The sequence below is a fragment of the Cupressus sempervirens genome, chromosome 2 (assembly GCF_028749045.1).
Source record: "Cupressus sempervirens isolate cs-2001-9-10 chromosome 2, ASM2874904v1, whole genome shotgun sequence".
Classification (NCBI taxonomy): domain Eukaryota; kingdom Viridiplantae; phylum Streptophyta; class Pinopsida; order Cupressales; family Cupressaceae; genus Cupressus; species Cupressus sempervirens.
In genome coordinates this window covers 376,171,461-376,184,952 of record NC_143119.1, presented here as the reverse complement: position 1 = coordinate 376,184,952, position 13,492 = coordinate 376,171,461, and positions in this window count along the sequence as shown.

Genomic DNA, 13,492 nt, shown 5'->3' with positions numbered 1-13,492 from the left:
TAGGTTGGGTTCACTAAAATGTATATGGTGAAATGGTAATCAATGGTAGATTCTCACTTCACTACAATACATTAGAAAGAGGATCCTAAAATCTGACCCCTTATGGCTTAAATCAAATTAGCACAACCCAAGTAGATGAATGGGTACTAATACAAGACCTAGGTCCTTTAGGGATGTTGATTCTAGGATCCTTGTTTTCATTTAATGTAAAGAAATGTATGGAATGAAATACGATGTATATGTAAGGAAAGTAAACTATACACCCATGTAATGAGAAACAACAAGATATTAAAGACCTAGTGTATCAAAATGAGTGATATAAAAGAGGAAGGAAGAAGATGTACTCACCTTGAGGCTAGCAGAGGAAGCAACTTCAAATCTATAGAAACCCTATCAAACTATAATGAAACTAGAAATAAACCAAGATTTGGAAGCCTGAAGATTGGAGCTTTTGTTGAAAGAATTTGGGTGTTATAGGAATAGGTCAAACTTGGTTTGACCTATGACAATATTTGTTGAATGTGGTTTGACCTATTCCCAAGAGGGTTGAATCTGGATATCTTGGGATTGTGACTGTAATTCCACTTCTATATTTATAATTTTGAGTCAAAGAGTTTGTAAATTTATATTTGTACATAAGAAAAGGGGAAATTATTGGGGTGAAGGGGCTTTCCTTGTTCATCCCCCATAGCAATTAACCTTGAAATGAGATAAGTAAAGAATGCAAAATAAGATAAAATATAAGTATTATCTTGCTGGACAAACCCTTGTAGATGTATAGAGATCACTTGCAACCACATAGATGTTTATATGCTTGAATGAATATTGAATGTTGGAATGTAAAATGTAGGATTTCTTCACTTATGCAATTGACCAATATTTGCCCAAATCATAGCCATGGATGTATGTATGCTTAATATGCTTAAACACATAAGAAAAATAATAAATATTGATGTAGATCTTCTCCCTTGATGGTCAACTCTATTGTCTCCTATGAAGGAAGACGCTAGATCAATGAAAGGAAATACATGGTGGATGACTAATTGGATGGATGAATTTCCTTTAATAAATGCTTTATTTCTTTCTTAAAATCCTTGAATGTGCAATAGATTTCTTGAGAGCATCTAATTATGGATTTGGATCTTGTAGTGTGAAAACAAAGAGATCAAGCCTCATTTTGTAGTGATTTTGAGGTTAATTTTTGCAAAGGCCAACTCAACTAGGCAGGAAAAAGAAAAAAAGAAAAAACTTTGCATCAAGCCCCAAAACACATTGAAATTAAACTCTCAAGGTATGGGTTGCACTAGGTGCAACCTATAACTAGAAGGGATAATTTTGAGGTAAATTGCACAAGGTTTCAAAAGGTATTTGAAATTTTGGAAGAAAACAAAAATATGAGAAGGAAAATCAAGTACAAATGCTTCCAAAAATCAAGAAGAACACTAAATTGGGGTCCAATTTGTCCTAGAGCTTTCAAATTAATGGTACTAAAATTTTAGGACTGTACACAAATAACATGCATAGAGACATAAAATTGGAAAGGGATTTCAAACTAAAGAAAGTAAAAAACAAAATCTATATGATTAAGAAGAATTTTTTTTAAAAAATACAGTGCTTGTGAGCCTTCTCTTAGCTTGTGACATGTTTGATACCGTATACAAACAACCAAGAATATGAAACTCATGAGCATAAAAATAAGTGGTCTCACCAATCTTTGTTAAAGAGTGGATAGAAAGAAAATGGAAACCCTCTTCCTAACCCTAATTTTCAAAAGGAATTATCCAAACTGATTAAACACAAAAAGGTGTTCAATGCAGAAATGGATCAAGTAATGAAAAATAGGAGGAAAGAGGGGGGTTATGTGTGATCTTTCTATTATGAGAGAGTATGTGCCAAAAACCTAAAATAGATAAAAAAACAAATACTCACCTTGAATCTAGAAAATGTTGATTTCTGATGTCTGTATGAAGTTTCTGGAAAATATGCAAACGGTTCTAGACAAGAAATGTTGATATAGAAAAAACCCAAAAATATTGTCTTTTTGAGGGGAGATCGACCTTGACCCTATTGGCAGGGCACAATCTTGCCCCAGGGCACAACTGTGCCCTAGAAGTCGACCTTGACTTGCACTACTCTGATGGAATTTCTATTCACGAATCTCACAAGTTCAACGAAAAGGGTATCTAAATTTGCTCTCTAATTCATTATTCCACACCTGTATTTGCAAGAAAAAATGATTTTGTTGTTTAGATGAGGGGTTTGCCTCAGTCAAACCTTGGTTTGGAATCAACCTTAATAATGAAATTGAAATAGAGAATGCTACAAGTAGTAGAAGTAAATCTAATAATGAAGCTATGATACTCAATAGATATGCAATTGTATTTGAAATGTAAACAAGTATATTGATATGAAAGCTTCAATATAACATTAACAAATATAAATCAAAACCTCCATGATTGTATACTTAGAATCCACCTTGATAGAAGAATGAATAGATCTTGAAGATGAGCAAAGGATCTTGAAGGAAGATCACACCACCATGATGGCTAGATCAAGGGGTTTAAATGATGAATCTTGAATGCTTGAACCAAATCCCTTCAAAGGCTTAAATGCTTTAATCCTTGATCTTCAATGGAGAACTTGAATGATTGAATGATAGAATGCTTGCTTAATCTTGAAAAGTAGGTAGTTTCTCATAGATAGTAATCATTTGTATGTGCCCTTAGGTTATTTGCTTGCATAAAAAGTGGATAGCTTGTGGATGTCAAAATGAGGGAAGAAGGCTTCTTTATATAGAGATCCAGGGCACGAACTCCTAGAGAAGGTCGACATAGGAGCATTATATCCCATTTAATCTTAACCCCTAGGAATGGACCTAGATTAAATGTAATTTAAGAGTCTACCATTCTGAAACCCAAAATAGCCAACTTGAAAGCTGGAAAAGAAACTTTCCAAAGTCTGAGATCCCAAAACTTCTAGAAATTGAAAATAAGGCCTAGGGACAGGAACGAGGTCAACCCTTCCCTAGATCAAGATCAAGGACGTCCTTGACCTAGGTCAAGGTTGAGGTCGACCATGACCCAGAGGGTCGTCCTTGACCTAGAGGGTCGTCCTTGACCCAAAGGCCAAAGTCCTCAATTTCATAGAGCAATTTGTCAAAAATAGGTTGGAGATAAAGAGAGAGAAACAGAATATGGGGAAAATTACCAGATTTATGCAAAGACCCATTCAAGGAGCTTGACATGACCCCAGACCACCTACTCGGAGGGATAAACGCTCTTAACATGGAAGTTCTTTAATTTTAAAATGATACAAAGAGCTACATGCTTCCCAAATCAGTGATAAAGGTATTTTAAATTCATTATTTTTAGAAAGTTTTTCTATCCCCCGTCACAACCAAATGGATCCACGAACAAACTTGGGTACCTTAAGATCGTGGCCAATGAACAAGTCTAATTGGTAGGAAAGAATAATATCCTATTTTTGGATGTGCATAGAGAGACTTTCAAAAAAATTAAGAAATTATTTGACCCAAAGTAATTCAACCAAGTTGAGTTAAAAGCATGTGCATTACATATAGGGAAAAAAATTGAATGAATTGTAGAAAGGATACTTGTTTGTGGCTAGGCAAAGAAGGGGGTAAAATTCAAGTGGATTGAATAATAAAGAAGTTCAAAAGGTCCATAGAGAAAAGGAAGTTTCATTGTGTATGACATTAATATAGTAGTACAATATAGACTAGAATTTCAATTTCAAAACTAGAATTACATAACTTAAAATCTCACTTGTAAGGCTTTGATATTTTTAGGAAAAAAACATGTAAAATTATTCATTAAATTTTAACCACAACTAATAATTTGATGTGCAGCACAGTAGTGACATAGTAATTTGTGTTTTAGGGGAATGGTGGTCACTATGCATGTATTTTTTTTAATTCTACAACCTATTTCAATATTTACTAAGCCTTTCATTTGCTCATTAATTTTGTGTCATTTTTATTTATTTTTTCTTATAAGCTAGTAGGCTTCTATTACGAGGTTGCTTGCAACCACAAGTTGTCTCAACTGACAAATAGGATACTAGAGAATGGTTTTTTACTATTGCTAATGATTTAGTGATCATGTTTTCCTTACAATATTCAAAGGAAATTTATTTAAAGGGAATTAAATCAAGTGTAAGGAATGGAGAATTCTTATATCTACACTCATAATTGCAAAATTCTTTAAGAGATTGTGTTTACAAATATGGAAGGATGATGGGATTGTAACCCTCAACAACTTATCATTTTAGATATTATATGATGATATTTATAGGACTTTTATGTGGTTTTCACCCAATTTTTAAGAACCAATTATCTTTCCATTATTTTATGTAAGCCTTGTGATCATTTGATTATTATGTACACTCATAGGTACAAATTTAACTCCATAAGTCTACCATGCAAAGTGGTTTGCACCATGTCTGTGCAGACATGAAGATTCTAAATGTCAAAGGAAATGCACACACAACTAGTTATAGTAAGGCTTTGGAACACCACAAGGCCATCAAGCGACATAACACTAAAGCTTGTGTGAAATCCCTAGAATATAGCTTTGATTTGATGTAAGTTATTGTCCCAACTTTATGTTAGAGTAATTAGATATTTCCTAATTAACTCTAGTTGTTTAAGCTGAACTTTAGGCATCTAATAATTAATTTCTTTTATTAATTATTATGATGCAACCTAGGTTAGACCTTTTTAGGGTTTCGATCTCCTTTATAAGGATGATCTATCATTGTAAACATTCATTCATTTTGATTATAGCAATCTCTTTTTTGCTCATCAAGAATGTCTCATCTATGGATCTGGCAATTTTTGCCTCCATAGCTTTTTGCCTCTCTCTTTTGTAATAGGTGTTTGCGTGTAGGTGATTCTTGGGAGCTGTGGGGTTGATCTTTCATCAACTTCAACATGATATCAAAGCTCAAAATCTTCATGCCCCTATTTTATTCTTGAGAGATTTGGCGTCGATTTTCAGATATGAACTTTTAACATTCTTTTATTAGATCTTGGAGGTCATTGATTTTTGAGGTACTTTGAGCAAAAACGGACATCACTGTTGACCTTAGAGTACTTGAAAACCCTTATTTCCATATAAAATATGTCCAATTTGAACACTATTGAAATTTGAAGCAATTTTTTTGTATTTAGACCATTTTTTACCTAGGCACACAAATCAAGGTGGGATTCATTTTGTTTTGGGGGCCACCCATCCTCTCTACCATGAGTTTGAAGGTTTTTTGAACACCCGAGGACTTTGATTCACGCATCTAATTGGGCACCAGCTTCTTTTGGGGAAGTGCACGTGATTGGAGCTTGACGCCTCCATCGATTTGCTTCCAGTTTGGGCCCTATTAATGAAAGTTCAACATCTGGTTTTTGATTTTTCCTCTAGACTGGACATCATTTTTTTGTAATGCACTTGCCCCTCCTTGGGCTCCTCCTGCAATTTGAAGCTCCTGCATTATTTGGAAAATTGCACCATTATATTTTGGAAATTCACGCTAGAATGTGTTAAAATTGCTTCTTTTGAATGTATGTGCTCATGCGTTGACCTCTCCTTGAAAATAGTAGAGGCATGCCACGCCATAGGCCCTGATGCCTAGTCGATAGCACTGCAATGTGAGCCATATTCTTATTTGTTTGCTGGAACTGAAGGCGGAGTTGACGTTTTTGGCAGTTTTCAAGCCTTGTTAGTTGTTTTTGCGGCTTGGAGTTTTTGGCAATCTCCTTGATTTTGACTTCCTTTGTTTTATGGATGCGTGTATTGACTGATGTGGAGGAACTCTAAGATTGGCTGTGTTGGGTATGCACATCTCCAAATCAATTCAACATTTGACAGAATCGTGAAGGCCACGTGGGAGCTCAGTTTTGTCTCTCCACATGCGACTCTCAGTTTTTTTTTGGAGCTTTAGTCACCATAGTTTATTGGTGTTGAGTCAAAGTTCGACCCTCCCATACAGCCCGTGGCTGTACAGCCACGAAAATGCACTTCCTTTACATTGCTTTTTTCAACTTTTCAAAAAAAAATTCTAAGTCCTCTCCTTCGTAAGGAAGTGCATTTTCGTGGCTGTATAGACGTTGCCTCCCATACATGGATTTTGTGTACCCTGTCGCTGTGACTCAGATTGAGGAGGACACGAAGTTGCTCGTGCCTTTGTTATCTTTTAACAGTTTCACTTTTTAGCTAGCGGTATTTGCGAATGGAGGGTGCACTTTTTTTTTGGGACGTTGAGTTCAAATTTTTGGAATCGGCCTCCACTTTTGATGATTACTGTCGGAGTTTGCATGATAGTTTCGACTATTTTATTTGGTCTGTGTGAGCTTGGACTTCGCCTTTACCTTGTATTCCACTTGCCTTCAAATTGATGCTTATTTTTTGGTCTATGTATTTGACTTTGAAATTGGTGCTGCTAAAACCTTTTGGACTCGGGGGCTATGTCAATCTTGCCATGGTGGTATTTGACTATGCTTTGTTGCGCGTCAACATTGGCCTTTTGGACTCGGGGGCTATGTCAATCTTGCCATGATGGTATTTGACTATGCTTTGTTGCGGGTCAACATTGGTGTAGCGTATGTTATGGGATTGTGCTCCGCCTCTCATTGAAATTGCCGCAAGTTTGGGAAGCATACAAAGTAGAAGGCCATTTGCTTAGAGAGCATGGTGATCATTTTACTAAGCATGGTGATCATTTTATGAGAAATTTTGTGCCCTTTCTGTGGTTTTTATTATTCACATGGCATAATTTTTTGCCATCAGTTTTTAATCCGGCACTAACTCTTTTACCGGCGACAACGTTTTTTTGTCATCCTATCTTGTTTCTGGTGGTTGGACATTTTCTCCAACAGGGGTCATTTATTGGCTTTTTTTTTGCCTCAACGGTCGTTTGACCATCAAATTTGAGCTTGTCACTTGCTAACGTTAGTGCCACATCAACATTGCATTACCACTTTCTGTCACCTCCATGACCTTTGTTCGGACCTACCTTCACATTTTTACTCATATCTCGAGCATACAAACTCCATTTTTGCAAACAAGATATCACCCGAATGCTGGTTCCGAGCTCATCACAATGGTATAGTTAGTTTTCAGTTTTGATGGCTTTTTCTACTATCAAAGTCCAAAGTTTAGTTTTGCACTCCAGGGGCATATCTTGAGCATCTGATATTTGATTTAGGAATTCTTTATATCGTTGGAAAGATCTTTCCGACCTCTACGATGCTAGTTTTTTTCCATATTTTGCTACAGGCACATCTATTCAGTATTCTACATTTTTGCATTCTAGTGGACAACTTGGTTGTTTCAAGTCCAGGGATTGATTTCTTTGCTTTAGATGATTCGTCATGACATGTGGTATTTTTTGTATTAGTCTTATGTCTCTTCTAGTCTATTTAGACATTAGTTGTATGCATTTTTGCAAATGCACTAAGATAAAATGCCATACTGCATCTGTATCTTTGCTTCAGTTTGTTTGTCTTTTGATTCGAGCAGTGTCATTTGAGGACACTCATAGAGATTACTGTATTCTTGGGATTCCTTATGTCTTGTGCCTTATTGTACATGCACTACTCTAATAAAGTGCCATGGGGGTTGATGTTTTGCCTTTGTTTTCCATCTTCCTTTATCTAGTGAGTGTCCCTTTTGTAACGTTAACCTCATGATGTGTTTGAGATTGATCACCTCAATACACACATATGTACTCTTTTTTGCATCTTGATCATGGTTCCTTGACTTGAAGTTTTTTGGGCCCACTTTTCTAGTTGCTTGTCACCTCACCCTTGTCTGCATTTTTCTCATGCTTCCTTGGTTTGATTGATCAACCCTTCAGGCTATGGTGTTTCATGCCATCTGTATTTTTGAGTTCAATTGTTTGCCTTTGTGTGCCTCCTAATTCAATGCAGATTACAGTCTTCTCTACCTGGTTAGGTTCTAATTTAGTGGAGGTTCTTCAGGTCAGCAGTTACTTTTGATAGAGCTTTACAACTTCTACATGCTTCAGTGATGTTCTTCATGATCATCTTTTGTTCCTATCTTTTGGGACATTCCCTAGTTTGGAGGCTTCTTTAGTCCTCTAGTTTCTTTCAGCATGTTTTCCATCTCTTTTTGGAGTAGGATTTTTCCCATGTGATTTTCTCTATTTCTCCTCTTTTCAAAGATTTGGTTGTGCTTGGATACCTCATCAAGCCTTGTTTATTGGGACCCATTTCTACTTTCAATAGTAGTTTCTAGGTTTTTAGCTACTCCTTAATTTTCTCTTAAGGGGGGGGGGTGGTGTGTGTTAGAGTAATTAGATATTTCCTAATTAACTCTAGTTGCTTAAGCTAAACTTTAGGCATCTAATAATTAATTTCTTTTATTAATTATTATGATGCAATTTAGGTTAGACATTTTTAGGGTTTCGATCTCCTTTCTAAGGACAATCTCTCATTGTAAATATTCATTTAGTTTTGATTATAGCAATCTCTATTTTGCTCATCAAGAATGTCTCATCTATGGATCTAGCAATTCTTGCCTCCATAGCTTTTTGCCTCTCTCTTCTATAATAGGTATTTGCATGTAGGTGATTCTTAAGAGTTGTGGGGTTGATCTTTCATCAACTTCAACACTTTATTGGGTTGTCATAATTATCAATAACACACTACATAAGTATGATACAAATATAATTAAAATTTCAAAAATGAATTGATGATTTTGGCATAAATATTTTTTTCAAACTTGACTACATTATTCAAATTTAGAGGGGTGAATTTTTTATATTGCGATATTTAGGAGTTCAAGTCATAGCTAGGAGAAGTGTTTGCAAGTTTACCCATCTGCCATAGATGCAAGTAATATAAGCTTAAAGAAATGTGAGAAGTCTAGCTAGTTTCTAAAGGAGCCTTTAGTTTATTACCATTCACAAGGTATAGTTTCCAACCTCTATAGATTAGGGCATTGAGAGTTGAGTAAAGAAGATAAATAAAGAGGTTAAATCTTCAAAAAAAAAGGGAAATCGTTGGGATTAGAGATTGAGGATAAATCAGGCACTAATGGTTTAAGAAAATAGACTATGGGAGGGTGTTGTTATTAATACCATTATTATGTTGAGACAGAGGGCTTTGGAGTATACCTTACAACATAAAGCTATATTATTCTTGTCAATACATACATATATCAAATTTTTTGCTTTGTATTTAAATTAGGGTGATGCTTGTACGAGATCATGTAATATGTAGATATAAGATCAAGTATTCTATGTGGAATTATGTTAAGATTTTGTAAATCTTTGGGCTATCTAGAAAAAAGCACTCTTCCAATGCATTAAAACTATTAGAAAAATTATGTACACATCTTTAATAATAGTAATACCATCAAGTGATACAAACTTGTATGTTTCCCCTATAAAGATATGCCTCTGAATGAATTGCAAGCCTCTACTCTCCTCAAATTTGGATTACAATTTTATGTGTCAAATTCATTGTAAACCACATAAACCTTATCTAAAATGTACAAATAAATTTTTTTTTGTATTTGCTTGTAGACACCATAAAAACAAAATATTCATATAAGTGCACATGAAGGGAATGGATTGGTAGATATCATTTAGGTCTTGTATAGTTGAATTGTAGAAACAACATGGCATACTGTTATGGTGGGATGTATTGTTTTTGTGAAATTATGGGATAGAATATCTATAAATGATACCAAATTAGTTTATATGGACTAGAATGCCAAACCTTATTAATTTGCCCATTCAATGTAGTAAGTATCACCATTTTTAGAACCTTTGAAAGTGGAACTTGATTGAATTGTAAGGATTTTGTTTTCTATTAATTCAATTTTGCAAATCATTTAAGAAATATCAAAGAAAATAATAAGTTCTACAAGGATGAAAGAATAAGTGAAAGACAAGAAGGTCCTTCTTTAGGTGTTCAACAAATTGTTTGAAAATAAAAAATAAAATCACAATTTGAAGTAATCTTTTTACCATGGTTTTAATAGTAATATGCCTCATTGGTTTTGTACTTATCTAAGAGTAAATTATGAATTCAATTGGTGGTTATGTGTATCTATTCAAAAATCTCATCTTTATCTTAATTTTACAAGTATGTTTATGTTTGGTATACTCTTATTGGTTATTGGGCAGGAGTTAAGCATATTTTTGTTAGGATGGACCATTACAATCCATATTGTCCTTCCTTATTTAATCTTATGATGACAGTCAAAGCCATTCTAATGAATCTTTGGATATCATACAAATTAATTGATTGGATTTAGTTAGTTCGAAAAATATCTTTAAATTCTGTAATGATCTTTACTCATGTCTAGAAAATGTGAGCATTAATGGCATCAAAGTAGATGTCCAAAATATTATTGAGACATTAGGTGTAGTTCATGGTGGATGTGTAAAGTTAGTCATTTAGTTCCATCAAGCACTAGAGGCTTCTATTTCTCATAATTTCCCTACAAATGGTATCATTATTTGTATGTGTCACAACACTAATGACCTTTGCAGACAATTTAATAAAATATGACTATATCTTTATTGGCTAAATTAGTGAGGTTGATTCTTGAACCATTTTGAACTTATATATTAAATTGTATCTTATTATTTATATATATTTCAATGCTTAAAGAAAAAGAAAAAAATCAGAAGAGTCTCTAATTATTGGTTTGTGGTGATTGATCAGGCAAGTCCTATACACTCTCCATTTATCGTAGGGTTTGGGGAAATGCCCCAGATTTAATTTTATTACTTTTTTGGGGATGGAGTGTTTCCATAATTGATGTTGATGAGATGAGGAAGTGTGTTGTTGTCATGCTCTATTAGTTATATTGTTTTTCAGTGATGTGTGTGTGTGTGTGTGCGCGCGCGCGAGTGTGTGCGCACACACACTTAATTATTTATGTTCTTGATGTACTTAGTCTTGAAATAATTGGTGAAGTAAAGGCTATACAATGAATTATGGTGTGTGGTCATCAATATAATTTCTAGAGATGGTCTCTATGTTATCTTTTGTGATCAGACAGGTTCATGACAAGTTTGGTGAGCCTTACAATCTAATTGGTGATGATAATATGTTGGCTTAGAAGTTAGAGAAAAATATTTTAATCGGTTTGGTTTACTATTTGAGAATCTAGTGTTGTGATTAGAGATGTAGGATCTTGATTATTTTAGTTACTTTCTTTTGCAATAATGCATTACTTGGTAACAAAAAAATGAAGTTATTGGATTTTGATGTTTGGCAGAAGAGACCAGTAAAGAACAATGAAGAAAAATTGGTTAGATTGTTGACCGATACAATCATATTTGTTTGAGTAATCAATCAGTGATTAATGGTGACATGATGACATGTCCATGCTCATCTGGAATACTGTGTATGCATGTACCTACTGAAGTGTAATACATTTTGACTTTCTTGAAAAATCATTGCACGACTTGATCACGATGTTGATGCTAGTTGGAGATCGACTAAACTATGTTTGGAAAACTTATAAGGAGGGAATTTCAATTTCAAATTCAATGTTAAGTTGGTGGAAAAATCCTAATTGGTATAATTTGTAAATTTCATTTTGTGTTCAGAAAAAAATATGAGTGAAGGGGAGAGATCATGTGTGTGGTGTTGAAAAGTGTGCATCAGATCAAGTGGTTTATAGTAATTGTGTACCTGAATGTGAGAATGTTTAATGTGCTTAAGATTTATACTAGTAAGCAATAGTGTTATTCACTAGATCATCTCACTTTTTCCAATTAGTTGTAGTGAGAAAATCCCTTAATAGAGTAGATTCCAATAAATCTTATTTGTAAATCCCTTAACTGAATGACACTCTAGCTAGTGTTTGAAGTACTCTTACAAGGCTACTCCTAATAGGGTAAATCTCTTAATAGGGCTAGAGGGGAACCCCTTGACTAGGTGACTCCTAATAGAGTTAATCTCTAAATGGACTTATTGTAAGCTCTTGAGAAAGCCAAGATCCTCACAAGGAGTACTTCAAAATAGTGCATTTACATTTGTAGGCATCAATTTTAATGTGGTTTTCACCCAATTGGGGTTCCATGAGAAAATATTGGTGTTAGGTGTTGATATTGTTTGAGTGATTATTTGTTTTACAAGTTCCTCTGCAAGTTTATGTTTCTTTTTGCATGCATGTGGTAACAAGTTTAAGGAAAAGTTTTATTGGATCTTATTCTTGTTTTATGGTAGATTATTGATTCAACAGCCCCCCTCTCCCTCCATTTTACTAAACTTTGGTCCTATTTATTGTATCAGGGGGAGTTAACTCGTTAAGCATTTTCAAGTTGACTTGTCAAGCATTTCACTAGGTTGGCTTGTTAAGTATTTTTTAGGGTTTACTTTTTAACTAACATTGGTAAACTTCCCAAAGGGATATAAATAAGTTGCAGTGTAATGCAAAGTATATTAGAATATAATTTGATCTTTGCTAGATAATAAAATTGGAATCTCTATTTGGTGGACATAACCCAAAATTAGGTAAACCTCATTAAATATTTATGTCTTTTGTTCTACTCGTGTGCTTTGTACTTGTATTTACATGTAACTATTAGGGTTTTATCGTATAATCCTAACAAGTAGTATACAAGCCAAGTTATTTTAATTATTCTCTATAGAAAGGATTCAAAGTTGAGTGAGAGTAATGGAAGATGAGAGTAATCTAAAGGTTGAGAAGTTTAATGGGCAAAATTTTCAATTATGGAAAATGCAAATGGAGAATTATCTCCATCAGAAGGATTTATGGCAATCATTAGGAGGAAAATTCAAGAAAGACCCAAAAAATTCAAATGAGGACTTGGATATTTTGGATAGAATGGAACTTGGTAGAATTTGGTTATGCCTAGAACAATATACAACATTTAATATTACAAAAGAGAAGACAACTAAGGAGTTAGTGGAAATCGTAGAGAAGTTGTAAAAAAAGTATTCTACTCACTAAGCATTTATTTAATATGAATATGGTTGAATTTGGGTCTATTATTGATCATTTAAATGAGTTTAATATGGTCATGAGTCAATTATCTTCTACACATGTCAAATTTGATGACAAAATCAGGGCTCTTTTGATTTTATATTATTTTCCTAAAAGCTAGAATTAGTAATGGTTATTATTAACTATATTTTTTCAAATACTCTAAATTTTGATGATATTGTTCATGTTGTTCTAAGTGAGAAAATTGTAGGAAAATATTGGGTGGATATACATCATTAGTCTCTTGAATGCAAAAAGAAGAGGCAGATCAATAGAGAGAGGAATTTGTTTTTTTTTTAAAATTATGGGAAACTGCAAGAAAAATCAAAGGGAAAGAGGTCACAATTCATAGGACCAAGAGATGGTTGGTGTAATCACCCAAAAATGGTCTAGTAAACTATAAGTTCCCTTTTCAACATTTTAAATCTCTAAGCTAGACTACATCTTATGCTTAATCAATTTTGCATATTATCAATCTTTTATCC